Genomic DNA, 16,543 nt, shown 5'->3' with positions numbered 1-16,543 from the left:
AGCCAAAGGTTGTTGTAATATTTTATTTAACGCCCAATCCAATCACTGAAGACCCTCGTTCTGTGAAAGAAAAAACATAATAAACCAACAATATACTTACCTTCCGCAGATCTGTAAAGTCCAACGATGTAAATCCTTCTGAAGGGGTTAAAACATTTTGCAGCAAGGAGTTCCGCTAATGCAGGCTGCTCCTTGCTGCAAAACCCCGGGGAATGAAGCTAAAAATAGGTCACTGATCTATATTTAGCTTCATTTGCGGTGAGGCGCCCTCTGCTGGCTGTTCATAGATCGTGGGAACTTACCTAGAAAGCTCCCTGGCTGTTCATAGATCGTGGGAACTTACCTAGAAAGCTCCCTGGCTTTCTAGGTAAGTTCCCACGATCTATGAACAGCCAGCAGAGGGCGCCTCACCGCAAATGAAGCTAAATATAGATCAGTGACCTATTTTTAGCTTCATTCCCCGGGGTTTTGCAGCAAGGAGCAGCCTGCATTAGCGGAACTCCTTGCTGCAAAATGTTTTAACCCCTTCAGAAGGATTTACATCGTTGGACTTTACAGATCTGCGGAAGGTAAGTATATTGTTGGTTTATTATGTTTTTTCTTTCACAGAACGAGGGTCTTCAGTGATTGGATTGGGCGTTAAATAAAATATTACAACAACCTTTGGTTTTATTTCATTAAATTAATTTTTAATAATGTGTGTGTGTTTTTCTTTAACCCTTTGATTCATTTGGATTAATAATGGATAGGTGTCATAATTGACGCCTCTCCATTATTAATTTGGCTTAATGTCACCTTACAATAGCAAGGTGGCATTAACCCTTCATTACCCCATATCCCACCGCTACACGGGAATGGGAAGAGAGTGGCCAAGTGCCAGAATAGGCGCATCTTCCAGATGTGCCTTTTCTGGGGTGGCTGGGGGCAGATGTTTTTAGCCAGGGGGGGGCCAATAACCGTGGACCCTCTCCAGGCTATTAATATCTGCCCTCAGTCACTGGCTTTACTACTCTGGCGGAGAAAATTGCGCGGGAGCCCACGCCAATTTTTTCCGCCATTTAACCCTTTATTTTAAGAGCTAGAACGGCCAAATTTTGCAGAAACACACTACTGACATTAGTAGTGTGGAATCTGCAAAAAAAATGGAGAGAAGCCATGGTTTACTATATGTAAACCATGTCTCAAATCATGTTGGGTTTTAGGAAGGAGAAAGCAAAAGCCGGTAATTGAATTACTGGCTTTCAAGCTGTCTAGCGCTGGAATAAATATTAATATATATGCATATATGTGTCTCACTGACATATATATATATATATACCTATTCTATGTGTACACATTTATTCTACCTATTGGACTGTAAGCTGTCAGTGTGATTTTACTGTACACCGCACTGAATTACCGGCTTTTCTCTCTAACAGCGCTGCGTATTTCTCGCAAGTCACACTGCTTGTCCGTGTGTAATCCGTATTTTTCACGCTTCCATAGACTTTCATTGGCGTATTTCTTGCGCAGTACGGTGACAAACGCAGCATGCTGCGATTTCGTACGGCCGTAGAAAGCCGTATAATACTGATCAGTAAAATACGGCAGATAGGAGCAAGGGCATAGAGAATAATTGTGCCGTATTTTTTGCGAGTTTTACAGACGTAGTTTCTGCGCTCTTACATCCGTAAAACTCGCAAGTGTGACGCCGGCCTAAAAGGTAAACATACCTGACACGCAGTCGGCGGTGGGTGGGCCTTTATGTGCGTGCCACTTTGCGCAGGCCCAGTTGGTAGGTAGACAGAGCGCTTATGTGTGACACGCAGTGGGGATAAGTAATCTTTCCTGTGCGTGCCACCATGCGCAGGCGCAGCAGGCTTCACTACCCCAATCCATTCACAGCAGCACTATGCATTACACGCTAAGGTTTATCTTACTAGCGTTCTATAAAATAAATGAGTCGCTACGTGGTATATATTTAAAAAACCCCGCTTAGGCTGTTTTGTTAAAATGTGGATGTGCAGCCCTGCCTTGAGTGCGCTATGCGCAGGCGCCGTTGCGGTCATGGTGTCTAAGATGTAGTATACATACCTGACACGCAGTCAGCGGTGGGAGGGTCTTCATGTGCGTGCCACTTTGCGCAGGCCCAGTCGATATCCAGACAGAGCGCCTATGTGTGGTACGCAATAAGGATAGGAATTCTTTCCTGTGCGTGCCATCTTGCGCAGGCGCAATGGGCTTCACTACCCCAACCCACTCAGTTGACGACTTCCGGGTTGCGTCCAGGAAGTGCGGACACATATGTTCTTTCCGGTGGCGTCTCCTTTATAATTGAGGTAAATGGCATCATAACTCACCTTCATCTAGCATCATCGAGACACATGAGAGATCTACCTAGCCTCCTGATGAGCCAGAGGGGCGAAACGCGTCGAGGCGACTTATGATAGTGGGCTGATGGCGTGGCACGGCATCGGACGATGAGTACCAATGGCATAGATGTCTATATGTCCTATTGATTGTGGCAGTGATTTGTGGCATTGATTTTTGGATTGCAGGTGACTGTCTATCGGGCAGGTACCCAGTGTGGGGCTCATCAATTAGCCCATGGGGTATACTGCAACCTTTTTTCCACTGCCCAGGTGCCTTTGATGTGTAGTTATCAGCATATATATATACCTGGTTTAAGATTTTGTAACTAGGCGCTTGATCTACACAGTTTATGCCCACCACTAACGCCTACCACATGGTCTCATTTGTTTTTATATTCACGGTGTTGGGGGTTCAGGAATTCCCTATATATAGGTGTGTCATCTGTATAGCTGTCGAGGGGTACCCTTAGTCTATTTATTGTGTGGGTAGAGGGACCCACGGGTGCTATCAGGGCCTACTAGGGACCCCAGGGTAAGCCTACGTGGAGCGGGGGTGCCACAACGTTCCCCCTAGGGCGCCAACCCCCGCTGATAGGCAGCCACCAGTATAGGCATTATCTAGGGCATTTTCCTTCCCCCTTCACTAGTTTTTCACGGTGTGTTTTGTTGTTTGTTTTTTTGGTGTAGCCACAGGTTGGTGGCATTTTAAATTTAGAATCATTAAAATTTTGTTTTTTTATGATTTTTGTACTGAATGATCCCAAGCTATATCTATCATACTTTAAAATTGATGTATTAGGCAGCAAAAGATCAGTCAACTATTCCACACAAATGTGCTGGAAGTAGGAAAAATGGACAAGCAAAATTATAAAACTGGCTTTTACAAATGCCAAATAATTCAGTCTAGATGACCAGAATATCTCCCCCAAAAAGCAGGTCTTATGAGCTATTCCTGGTATGCAGTGGTTAGAAACCAAACTTAATCCAAGAAGGACACCCAATTTACAGGTCCAAGTGGTATTTCTGAATTTAGATATTATGCTATCCCTTATCCATGGCATCGCTTCCTGATAGCTATGTATCAAACCACAGGGACCACCTATGATCCCGAGAAGACCATGGAAATGAAGCAGTAGTTAATTATGGGCACTGCCACTCAATTTATTCTCGTGTAAGTGACAGAGACCAGCTGAGAGCTGTGCTCGACAAACTCCACCAGTCCTTTTAAGAGTGATTGAACATGATTGATCATTGCTCCATTCTCTCTAAAGAGCACTGGTTCTTGGGATTGATGGGAGTGTCTGTGATCAGAACCCAACTATCATGTAGAATAACCTCCAAAATTGAGAAAACCTATGTAAGGATCTGCTGCTAAAGAATTAGTGACAGATACCTCAGGACACCTACAGAGGTTTTGTGAAGTCCATACCTTAATGTCACAGGGTTATTTTCATGCCACAAGGTGGACAATCACTATATTAGGCACATTGTTTAAATGTTATGATTTCCTATTGAGAAGTGTACTATCAAGATTTAGATTTTTTTTTCATGAATTCATAAGAAGAAACAAAATGCCATATGGTCTATTCCATATAGACTTGTATTAAAATATTTTTGTTAGAAGCATTTCTCCAAATATGAAAGAGAGAACAGAGCCATATTAATGCACCATATGGTTGCACATATGCTATCACTATGGCTCTTTGTGCTACTGTGTAGGTTCGGTACTCACTGCTTTGCCATGAACATGAAGCTTTATCATGCCTGGACTGACAATCTCCTTCACTGGGCAGATTCTTGGTGGGTGGATCCAGTGTGGGCCGCACTGCCTGAGGAATGGCATTTGTTTGCCCAACCTCTCTGCTCCTTATATTGTGAATAGAGGCCATGCATGTACTGCAGGGGTCTGGTAAGTTAGTAATCCATCTGGCCATACCTCCGCACCAAAAACTAGATGAGGTTTGCGAATGATGAAAGGAGATGAAGAAGCAGGTATTTGGACCTATAAGATCAGAGGAAGAAAAGGAGAATTTTGAAAGCAAATTGCAGAGCAAAAGAGAAACACAGAAAGAAAACAGCAAAGTAGAGAGCAAAGGCAAATATGTATGAAGGGATCGGAGGTTGGAGCAGAAAGTTGAAAGAAGATACCCAAACTTAGTGGTGCAAAGGAGAAGATTATTGGCATTGGCTGGAACTGGCAGCATAATATGGGAGATATGGGAGTGGGAGAGGAAGCTATCCTAGCCCCAAAACAGTTACTGCTCACAAGCACCTATAAACATGCTGGTAAAAGTTTTCTTATACTTTCCCTTATAGCCACCATTCGAGGCAGAGCTTAGTGAGTCACATGTGCTTAGTTTGGTATCCATCTTTAACCTTTGTTAAAAATTCTTTGGTGTTCAGTATTCCCCCCCAAAATTGGGGGGTTAAAATGGTGCAGTCAGTGTGTTAGATCTCTCCTGAGATTTGGTAAATATCCTGGAAAGAGCATCAGCCTTGCCGTTTCTTGAACCAGACTGATAAGAAATTATAAAATTAAACCTGGAGAAAAATAAGGTCCACGTGCTTGTCTTGTGGACAACCTTTTAGCTGTATGGATGAATTCTAAGTTTTTGTGGTCAGTAAGGATAGCCACTGGATGATTAGCCCCTTCCAAAAGATGTCTCTAATCTCAAAAAGGCAATTTTAATAGCTAAAAGTTCTTTATTTTCAATGTCATAATTCTTTTCTGGAGATGACATGGTATGAGAAAGGAATGCATATGGATGAAAGCTGAATCGTGTCTCCAACTCACTGTGATAAAACAGCTCCCACCGCAGAGTCTGAGGCGTCTACTTCGAAAACAAATCTCAGTTTAGGATTTCGATGGACTAGTGCAGAAGTAAAAATAGGCTTTAGTTTGTGAAAAGCCACTTGTGTCTCTGGAGACCAAGAAAACACTTTGGTTTTCTTTGTGAGTGAAGTAATTGGAAAAATGATTCTTGAAAAGTTTTTAATGAATCTTTGGAGAAATTTGCAAATCCTATTGTTAGGTGTCGATTTCCCACCTCCGCTGCAGTCTCCTATTCTTCTCCAGCCACAGTGGAGCCTGCTCAGCGGAGACGTCGGTCCCAGCGTCTGGCTCAGGCTGATACTGGGCGACTGGTTACTACTGTTCTTCCTGGCTTTGCCTTTGTAGCTAGTACTGGTCAGTGGTGAGCAGATGTCTCTGGGACTAAGTCCTGCTTTTCCCCTTCTGAGCATGCTCAGGGTAAGACCTCTCATTGGAGGTTGGGGGTCACATGCTCAGATACTGTAGCAGCCCCAATTGATCCTCTAGGAAGGTCCTGAAGTTGCTGCAGCTATAAAAGGTTTGCATGGCCGCACAGCCATGCGCTAGTATCAAACCAATGTCTATGAGCTCAGTGCCAGTGTAGTTATGTCTGGATGCGGTTAGGGTTTGGCTGAAATAAGCCCCTAGAATACCGGCACCTCCGGTGAGGAGTTTGTATGAGTGTTTACAGGGTCTTGGCTGAAATAAGCCGCTAGAATACTGGCACCTCTGGTGAGAAGATGTTTGTCTGTTTTCTCTGACTGCATGACCACAGTTTTCTCTGGTTGGTAGCTGTGTACCTCTGTGAGGTTAACAGGGCACAGCATCTTGTTCCTAGCGACTCTGTGGAGTTAACAGAGTTCACTTATACCACCATATAGCGCCACCATTTGCCAGCAGCAGGTTCCTCTTCTGCACGGTGGACCCCAGGTTGTGAACACACCTAATAATACATATATATACTCGGTGCGTTCCGCCAACCCTAACACCTATGAAGCACTGGATGTGTTTAAGATTTATTGGGGCAGGCCAGTCAACTACCACTCTGATTTTAATGGGATCCATGCTCAGGCCTTCCAGTGAAATGAATGATATATCCAAGAAATTGAGTCCTGGTTTGTTCAAAATCACATTTTTCAAGTTTGATATAGAGCTGATTCTCCTTCAGATGTCTCAGGACTAATTGGACATGCCTGTGATTTTCCTCCAAGGTATGTGAAAATATGAGAATGTCATCGAGATAAACAACAAATCAATCCAAGAGATCTCGATAAACATCATTAATTAAGTGATGAAAGATGGCAGGGGCGTTTTTAAGGCCTAAATGCATAAGGTATCCAGGTATTCAAAATGTCCATGAAAAGGTTCTTTTCATCATTAGTCTCCTGACTGATGAGGCTCTTGCATGGTCTTCACCTTATGTGGAAAAGAATTCTGACCTCCTGAATGGCTTAGTTTCCCTCATCACAGCAATCCATTAAGTGTTTGATGACTCAAATGGTTGTGCTAAAGCTGAAACCAAGTTGCATAACTAACATCAAGGGCGGAGTTGAATATAGCTGAATATAGCTCAGAGGGAAGAGCCTGGTGCACAAGAGCTGCTGGGTTCGAAACCTGACAATAGCTTAAAAGGGTCACAGGAGAGAGAAGTTAGTAGAGGAAGAAAGACTGCAAAGATAATTTGTTCTATTCCTGACTGCTGAGTATGGAAAGGACTGATGGTAAAGAAGGGAAGCTGCCAGCCTTCAGATTGGAAGGATTCCTACTATATCTCCAGAAGGAAAAAAGGAAAAATCTACCTCAGAGCAGAAGCACAGTTTAGTCTTCAGTAAGGAATATTGAGTGAGGATTACCAGAGAGTTATTGAATTGAATCAGGGTGAGCAAATTGAAGTATAGCACAGAGATCTGCTTGTCTGCATGTATGGGTCAACCCTAAAATGTGAGTGGAAACCACCAATTAGCTACTATTTATGCCATTATCATTAGTAAACAGACTGCTCTTTTCAAGTCAATACTGCTTCTACATCATTGGGGATTAGCTGCACAAACAGCTAACATCACCACTCTACTTAAAGAAGTATCTATTGTACAAGTCATGATTCGTCACATTGCCCTCTCTAAAGGTACCGTCACATTTAGCGACGCTGCAGCGATCTAGACAACGATGCCGATCGCTGCAGCGTCGCTGTGTGGTCGCTGGAGAGCTGTCACATATATAGCTCTCCAGCGACCAACTATGCGAAGTCCCTGGGTAACCAGGGTAAACATCGGGTTACTAAGCGCAGGGCCGCGTTTAGTAACCCGATGTTCACCCTGGTTACCAGTGTAAATGTAAAAAAAACCAAACACTACATACTTGCATTCTGGTGTCTGTCCCCCGGCGCTCTGCTTCCTGCACTGACTGTGAGCGCCGGCTGCCCATAAAGCTGAGCGGTGACATCACCGCTGTGCTTTACGGCCGGCCGGCGCTGACAGTGCAGGAAGGCAGAGCGCCGGGGGACAGACACCGGAATGCAAGTATGTAGTGTTTGTTTTTTTACATTTACACTTGTAACCAGGGTAAACATCGGGTTACTAAGCGCGGCCCTGCGCTTAGTAACCCGATGTTTACCCTGGTTACAAGTGAAGACATCGCTGGATCGGCGTCAAACACGCCGATTCAGCGTTAAACACGCCGATTCAGCGTTGTCTGCAGGAGATCCAGTGACGAAATAAAGTTCTGGCCTTTCTGCTCCGACCAACGATCTCACAGCAGGATCCAGATCGCTGCTGCGTGTCAAACACAACGATATCGCTATCCAGGACGCTGCAACGTCACGGATCACTAGCGATATCATTGTTAAATTGTTCAGTGTGAAGGTACCTTAAAGGGAACCTGTCACCTGAATTTGGCGGGACTGGTTTTGGGTCATATGGGCGGAGTTTTTGGGTGTTTGATTCACCCTTTCCTTACCCGCTGGCTGCATGCTGGCTGCAATATTGGATTGAAGTTCATTCTCTGTCCTCCATAGTACACGCCTGCACAAGGCAAGATTGCTTTGTGCAGGCGTGTACTATGGAGGACAGAGAATGAACTTCAATCCAATATTGCAGCCAGCATGCAGCCAGCGGGTAAGGAAAGGGTGAATCAAACACCTGAAAACTCCGCCCATATGACCCAAAACCAGTCCCGCCAAATTCAGGTGACATAGTCCCTTTAAGCATGTTTAGGATTTGTTATCAGCTGTGTGTGCCGAAGCAAACAGAAGATAGAAATCCCCCTCTCCCTAAAAATATTTTTTATTTCAATAATCATCAAAATTTGGAATATTTAGACTACATAAATTAACTTACATAAATAACGAGTGAAGTTAAAAGGGTAATAGATAGATTTGATGTTTGGTTGGGTGCTCAGTTTAGGAATAGGGTTGTATAGTGACCAATAGGATCAGTCCATGTTGAGCGGTGGTACCATATCGCTCAAGGTGCCAACCTTCGCGGATAGGTATGAGTAAGGATAAGGTTCTCTTAGGGACTTCAGAACATATCTATTATCTCTTTAACTTCAGTCATTATTTATGTATGTTTATTCATGTTGTCTAATTATTCTGAATTTTAATGATTATTGGAAAAATGAATATTTTTAGGGTTTCTTTTTTCTATCTTCTGCTTACTTGTTAGGGGCCTCTTAATATATCCGCATTGTTTTTCCTGTGTGCAGAGGCCCACTTCCAATTGTTCAATATGCACCTGGCATCACCACAAGCAATTTCCCACTGTTACTTTAAATGTATGTATATATATATATATATATATATATATATATACACTAGCTGAAGAGCCCGGCGTTGCCTGGGCATAGTAAATATCTGTGGTTAGTTATAGCACCTCACTTCTCTTTTTGTCCCATCATGCCTCTCATTTTCCCCCTCACATCTTTCATTTTTCCCCTCACATCTCTCATTTTCTCCCTCACACCTCTCATTCCCCCCTCACTCCTCTCATTCCCCACTAATACTTGTCATTTCGACCTCACATCTGTCATTTTTCGATCACTCCACTATTTTCCCGCACTCTTCTCATTTTGCACTCACACCTTTTCATTTTCACCTCACACCTCTCATTTTCCCGTCAGTATATACATGTTTGTCATCTCCCTTATATATAGTATACACCTGTATGTCATCTACTGTATATAGTATATACCTGTATGTCATCTGCCCTGTATACAGTATACAGTATACCTGTATGTCATCTCCCCTGTAAATAGTATATACCTGCTGTATGTCATCTCCTCCTGTACATTGTATATACCTATGTGTCATCTCCTCGTGTATATAGTATATACCTGTATGTCATCTCTTCTGTATATAGTATATACCTGTATGTCATCTCCTGTATATAGTATATACCTGTATGTCATCTCCCCTGTATATAGTATATACCTGCTGTATGTCATCTCCTCCTCTATATACATGTGTGTCATCTCTATTTTATATAGTATATACCTGTATGTCATCTCCTCCTGTATATAGTATATATGTGTGTCATCTCCTCCTGTATATAGTATATACCTGTACGTCATCTCCTCCTATCTATATATTATATACCTGTATGCCATCTCCTCCTGTATATAGCATATACCTGTAAGTCATCTCCTCCTGTATATAGTATATACCTGTGTGTCATCTCCCCTGTATATAGTATGTACCTGTATGTCATCTCCTCCTGTATTAGTCCTCGTTCACACGTTATTTGGTCAGTATTTTTACCTCAGTATTTGTAAGCTAAATTGGCAGCCTGATAAATCCCCAGCCAACAGGAAGCCCTCCCCCCTGGCAGTATATATTAGTTCACACATACACATAATAGACAGGTCATGTGATTGACAGCTGCCAGATTTCCTATATGGTTCATTTGTTGCTCTTGTAGTTTGTCTGCTTATTAATCAGATTTTTATTTTTGAAGGATAATACCAGACTTGTGTGTGTTTTAGGGCGAGTTTCGTGTGTCAAGTTGTGTGTGTTGAGTTGTGTGTGGCGACATGCATGTAGCGACTTTTGTGAGAGGAGTTTTGTGTGGTGACATGCGTGTAGCAACTTTTTGTGTGTCGAGTTGCATGTGACAGGTTAGTGTAGCAAGTTGTGTGCAGCAAGTTTTGCGCATGGCGAGTTTTGCGCATGGCGAGTTTTATGTGTGGTACGTTTTGAGTTTGTGCAAGTTTTGTGTGAGGCAACTTTTGCATGTGTTGCAACTTTCCGGGTGTGCAAATTATGCGTGTGGCGAGTTTTCCATGAGGTGAGTTTTGCACGTGTGGCTAGTTTTGCGTGAGCCTAGTATAGCATGTGGTGAGTTTTGCATGTGGCAAATTTTGCAGCTTTGAGCGGTGACTTTTGTGTTTCGACTTTTATGTGGCGAGGTGAGGGTGGTATATGTGTTCAAGCACGTGGTAGTGTGTGTGTTCATATCCCCGTGTGTGGTGAGTATCCCATGTCGGGGCCCCACCTTAGCAACTGTACGGTATATACTCTTTGGCGCCATCGCTTTCACTCTTTAAGTCCCCCTTGTTCACATCTAGCAGCTGTCAATTTGCCTCCAACACTTTTCTTTTCACTTTTTCCCCATTATGTAGATAGGGGCAAAATTGTTTGGTGAATTGGAAAGCACGGGGTTAAAATTTCACCTCACAACATAGCCTATGACGCTCTCGGGGTTCAGACGTGTGACTGTGTAAAATTTTGTGGCTGTAGCTGCGACGGTGCAGATGCCAATCCCGGACATACACATGTGTGTAAAGAAGAAGAAGGGGAAGAGACTCATCATGACAGAAAGCTTGGCCACCGTGACGCAAATTATAAAGCGCCAAGAGCACAAACCCCTCTCTGCTGTAAACCACATGATGTTATCATAATGGTGCCCCATACTTGTTGGGTGTATCATATTTTATCTTTTCTTTACTGTTGTGTGATGGTTTTTAAGCCTTTAGTCAATATAACCACTGATTGCCAAAATGAAGTTTAGCTTGAAAATTTTGGAAACATGAACAGCTAAACTCCATATAAAATGATCCAAAAATAGAGGTGGTTCTATTCACTTGTTTGTTTGGGACCCAGATATAATTATTTAGTCACTCTAGAATGTACTCTATTATTGCCCTGTTCTTTCCTCATATTAAATTTATAAGGCATTGAAATTAATGAGGGTAATGTAAGTAATGAGTTAACATGTTTTCACAAGGGCATGTATCACTGAACACAGCCATACATTATTGCATACACTCAACAGGTTTTAAAGTTTCCCATAGAAAAAATGTAAAACAATAAATCACAATATTTATGCAAAAAAATATTCAAATGTTGGCTGGATGGAATTAGAGGAATATTGCTCAGCACATATTACCTGGAAAGCTTCAGCTTTTTATAATCGTAATAGGACTCTGATATGTTCTCGAGTTTTCAGATAACAGGAGGTCTCCAGACTAAATTTTATTTGCCTGATACATGATTTTCCCCTTCATTTTCCACAATGCAAGGCAAAAGAACATTTTATGCACCAGCTTTCACAAGACATTAGAAAATGTAAGGCTACGTTCACACGTAGGAAGGGGGCTGCGGGTTCTCCCGCGGGTTTTCCCGCAGCGGATTTGATAAATCTGCAGGGCAAACCCGCTGCGGTTATCCCTGCAGATTTATCGCGGTTTGTGTTGCGGGTTCCGCTGCGGGTTTATCCTGCACTGGTTTTACTATTGATGCTGCAATATGCAGCATCAATAGTAATGTTAAAAATAATATAAATAACGATATACTCACCCTCTGACATCCCGATCTCCTCGGCGCTGCAGGTTGTGGTCCGGTTCCAGAGATGCTATGCGAGAAGGACCTTCGTGACGGCACGGTCATGTGACCGCGACATCACCGCAGGTCCTGCTCGCATAGCAAACCTGAGACCGGACGGCCACGTGCAGCGCAGGGAGGTGAGTATAGCATTATTTTTTATTTTAATTCTTTTGTTTTTTTTCACAAATATGGTTCCCGGGGCCTGGAGGAGAGTCTCTCATGCGGGAAGTAAGCAGATCAATGCATTCCTATGGGTGCAGAACCGCCGCGATTCTGCACAAAGAAGTGACATGCTACGGGTTGTAAACCGCTGCGTTCCCGCGCGTTTTTCCCCGCAGCATGTGCATAGCGTTTTGCGGTTTCCATAGGGTTTACATGTTACTGTAAACACAATGGAAACTGCAGCGGACCCGCAGCTGCAAAATCGCCGCGGTTCCGCAGTAAAAACCGCAAAGTGTGAACATGGCCTAAATGTATTTTACTTTTATTATTTCTTGCAAAAATATTCAAAGAATTCAATTGCTAATAAAAAAAAAAAAAAATCGGTAGTGTAGGGATTCGCTCAGGTAGGCATTTGGCAGTGTTTACTCAGGCAACATTTTACTCCAACAAGGTGAGGTTTATCAGCGCCATAAACCCAGAGGAAGAACATAGGACAAGTCAGTACTCTAGCAGGAATGCGTCCACTCACACACTGGTCAATATGAGATCTCTCCAGCTCCCACACTCTGGCAGACTGTGCACTATTCATTGGTCCTTTCTCCTCTCCAATGTGATAACTGCTCAGTTCCTCAGCTGACTCCCCAGTCACTCCATTCAGAGAGAGACCTTCATTTGTCTTTCTCCCAACTGCAGCTCACATCTTGGCTGGTCACTCACAAGCTTTAACCTACTTGCCTCTGTTTCAATGTCCAGCATTCTGATTGACACCTCAGCCAAGAGACTGTACACTTGACGCATTACCTGGTTTTTAGCAAAACAGTGCAGGAGCCCTCCCAATCAAGACCTGCAGTGCTTGGACTTAACTCTCACTTACCTGGCCTTGCTACAGTAGATATATAAAACATTTGCTTTGGCATTTATTATACTGTAGAAAAATCTAATTCTTAATGAAATGTGCGCTGGAGTTAAAGTGTACCTGTCAGCAGGATTGTGCACAGTAACCTACCCACAGTGTCAGTTCGGTGCCGTCATACTGATTACAGTGATACCTTGGTTGATAATCGGTACACAGTGCACTAACCGATAAGAGAAAGTCCGCCATTTTGATTAAGCGACATGCTTTTTTTCAAACACACACATTAGCATATTCATTATGCAAACTAGGGGGCGGGTCAGTGAGGGATCAGTGACCTGTCAGCAGTCTGCATTATGAATATATAATCAGAGCACCACATACACCGACCCCGCCTTTGGGCACGAAAATCTCATTAAGACAAAACTGAAAATATAGATTAAGAAGCAACAACAAGACGGATTTCATCACCAGGTATCATTTTATTCAGTATAATGGCGCCGACCTGACACTCTATGTAGATTACTAGACACAACCCTGCTGACTGGTTCCCCTTTAATGTGTCAAATTTGATAAGATGTGCAAACCTCTTAAAGGGAATCTGTTAGCAGGATCAGCCCTCCTAAACCATCTACAGTATATGGGCATGTAGGTCATGGGAAGCTGAATAAAATGATACCTTGATATCTGTGATCCAATGTCTTATTCCAGAGAAATCCAGTTTTTTTCTTACATGTAAGGCTACGTTCACATTTGCGTTGTTGGGCGCAGCGTCTGCGACGCAACCAACAATGCATGTACACAACGCAGTGTTTTGCGACGCATGCGTTGTCATAAGATCGTACAGAGCAGGAAATTCGGCGCCAGGAAAAAGCTACGAGTAGCGTCCTCTGCGCCCTGTCTGTGCGTCAATATGACGCATGCATCGTAAAAAGCAATGGAACGCATACCGGCGCATGTCCATGCGCCCCCCCCATGTTAAAGATACGGGCGCATGACGCATGCGTCGGTATCCGTCGCCGACGCTGCGCCCAACAACGCTAATGTGAACATTACCTTAATGAGCTGTTCAGGACTATGGGCCGGACACTGATCTGATTATTATAAATAATAGCGGGTGTTATAATTGTGATGTGTAATGGCCGCTCTCCGCTCTCCTGATCTCAATGCAGAGCTGTGTGTGATTATATCTGACACATCTGGAGGCTCCAGTCAGTCAGTTTCTGCTTCTATTTCACAGGCAGTGTTGTAATGCAGCAGAGCTGTGAGAGCTGTTTTTGTAAGGAGGCAAACTTCAGTTTTACTGTTCTGCGTTAGCTACATGTCTCCCACTGGAAATGGCCCCATTTCACGTTAGATAAGCTTTGGAGGCAGATGCTCAGGGAGATCTATGTCTGGCCCATAAATCTTAACAGCTCATTTACATGCAGTCATGGCCAAAAGTGTTGGCATCCTTTAAATTGTTCCAAAAAATGAAGTATGTCTCTCCGAAAATGATTGCAATTCCACATGTTTTGTTATACACCTGTTTATTTCCTTTGTGTGTATTGGAACAACACACAAAAATCACAAAAAAAGGCAAATTGGACATAATTTTCATTAAACCCCCAAAATGGTCCTGACAAAATTGTTGACACCGTCATCTTAATATTTGTTTGCACCCTTTGGTATGTATAACTGCAATCAATTCATTCCTATAACCATGAACAAGCTTCTTACACCTTTCAAATGGAATTGCAATCATTTTCTGGGAGAAATACTTCATTTTCTGGAAAAATTTCAAGGGCCGTGACTATGTAAGGAAAAACATGGATTTATCTGGAATAAGACATTGGATCACAGATATTAAGGTTTAATTTTATTCAACTTCCTATGACCTACATGCATATAAAAAATGGCTTAGGATGATTGGTCCTACTGACAGATTCCCTTTAATTTATTTGCTGCATCTTACAACTTACATACAACTCCAACAGACATGTTCCTCCTGCTAGGGGCTTGTGTACATTTCGGTTGTAATTTCTGTCTACAATGTGGCATAAATTAAGATGAATTTGAAGGACAGGCAATTTCACACCAACTTTTGTGTAGAAGTCCTGGACTGGCTTAAAAATTACAAAAGTCACAAAATTGTAGCAAAACGAGTTTAGTTGCACAAAAGTTTTGCCACATTTAAATTAGTCTTATGTCAGAAAACTGCCAAAATGTCCTTGAATTGGGCTTAAATGGCTATCTATCTATCTATCTATCTATCTATCTATCTATTATAGATCTATTTTTTATTATCTATATATCTATCTATCTTTACATCTATCTATTATCTATCTATTATCTATATACAGTGCCTTGCGAAAGTATTCAGCCCCCTGGAACTTTGTAGCCTTTTCCCACATATCATGCTTCAAACATAAAGATAACAAATGTAAATTTTTGGTGAAGAATCAATAGCAAGTGGAACACAATTGTGAAGTTGAACGAAATTTATTGGTTGTTTTTAATTTTTGTGGAAATTAAAAAACCTAAAAGTGGGGCGTGCAATATTATTCGGCCCCTTTACTTTCAGTGCAGCAAACTCACTCCAGAAGTTCATTGTGGATCTCTGAATGATCCAATGTTGTCCTAAATGCCTAATGATGATAAATATAATCCACCTGGGTGTAATCAAGTCTCCGTATAAATGCACCTGCTCTGTAATAGTTTCAGGGTTCTGTTTGAAGCACAGAGAGCATCATGAAGACCAAGGAACACAACAGGCAGGTCCGTCATACTGTTGTGGAGAAGTTTAAAGCTGGATTTGGATACAAAATGATTTCCAAAACTTTAAACATCCCAAGGAGCACTGTGCAAGTGATCATATTGAAATGGAAGGAGTATCATACCACTACAAATCTACCAAGACCCGGCCGTCTCTCTAAACTTTCATCCCAAACAAGGAGAAGACTGATCAGTGATGCAGCCAAGAGGCCCATGATCACTCTGGATGAACTGCAGAGATCTACAGCTGAGGTGGGACAGTCTGTCCATAGGACAACAATCAGTTGTACACGGCACAAATCTGGTATTTATGGAAGAGTGGCAAGAAGAAAGCCATTTCTCAAAGACATCAATAAAAAGTGTAATTTAAAGTTTGCAACAAGCCACCTGGGAGATACACCAAACATGCGGAAGAAGGTGCTCTGGTCAGATGAAACCAAAATCAAACTTTTTGGCAACAATGCCAAACGATATGTTTGGCGTAAAGGCAACACAGCTCATCACCCTAAACTCCCCATCCCCACTGTCAAACATGGTGGTGGCAGTATCATGGCCTGCTTTTCTTCAGCAGGGACAGGGAAGATGGTTAAAATTGATGGGAAGATGGATGGAGCCAAATACAAGACTATTCTTGAAGAAAACCTGTTGGAGTCTGCAAAAGACCTCAGACTGGGATGGAGATTTGTCTTCCAACAAGACAATGATCCCAAACATAAAGCAAAATCTACAATGGAATGGTTCACAAATAAACGTATCCCGGTGTTAGAATGGCCAAGTCAAAGTCCCGACCTCAA

The 16,543-nt window shown here is 42.6% G+C and overlaps 1 protein-coding gene across 1 annotated transcript in view; it reads right to left on the bottom strand.

The window, feature by feature from the left end:
* TPO (thyroid peroxidase) overlaps nucleotides 1-16,543 on the bottom strand; it is a 241,509-nt gene that overhangs the window by 209,298 nt on the left and 15,668 nt on the right. The gene's annotated exons all lie outside the window — the stretch shown is intronic.

The sequence above is a fragment of the Ranitomeya imitator genome, chromosome 5 (genome assembly GCF_032444005.1).
Source record: "Ranitomeya imitator isolate aRanImi1 chromosome 5, aRanImi1.pri, whole genome shotgun sequence".
NCBI lineage: Eukaryota > Metazoa > Chordata > Amphibia > Anura > Dendrobatidae > Ranitomeya > Ranitomeya imitator.
This window is presented reverse-complemented; position numbering and strand designations above follow the sequence as displayed.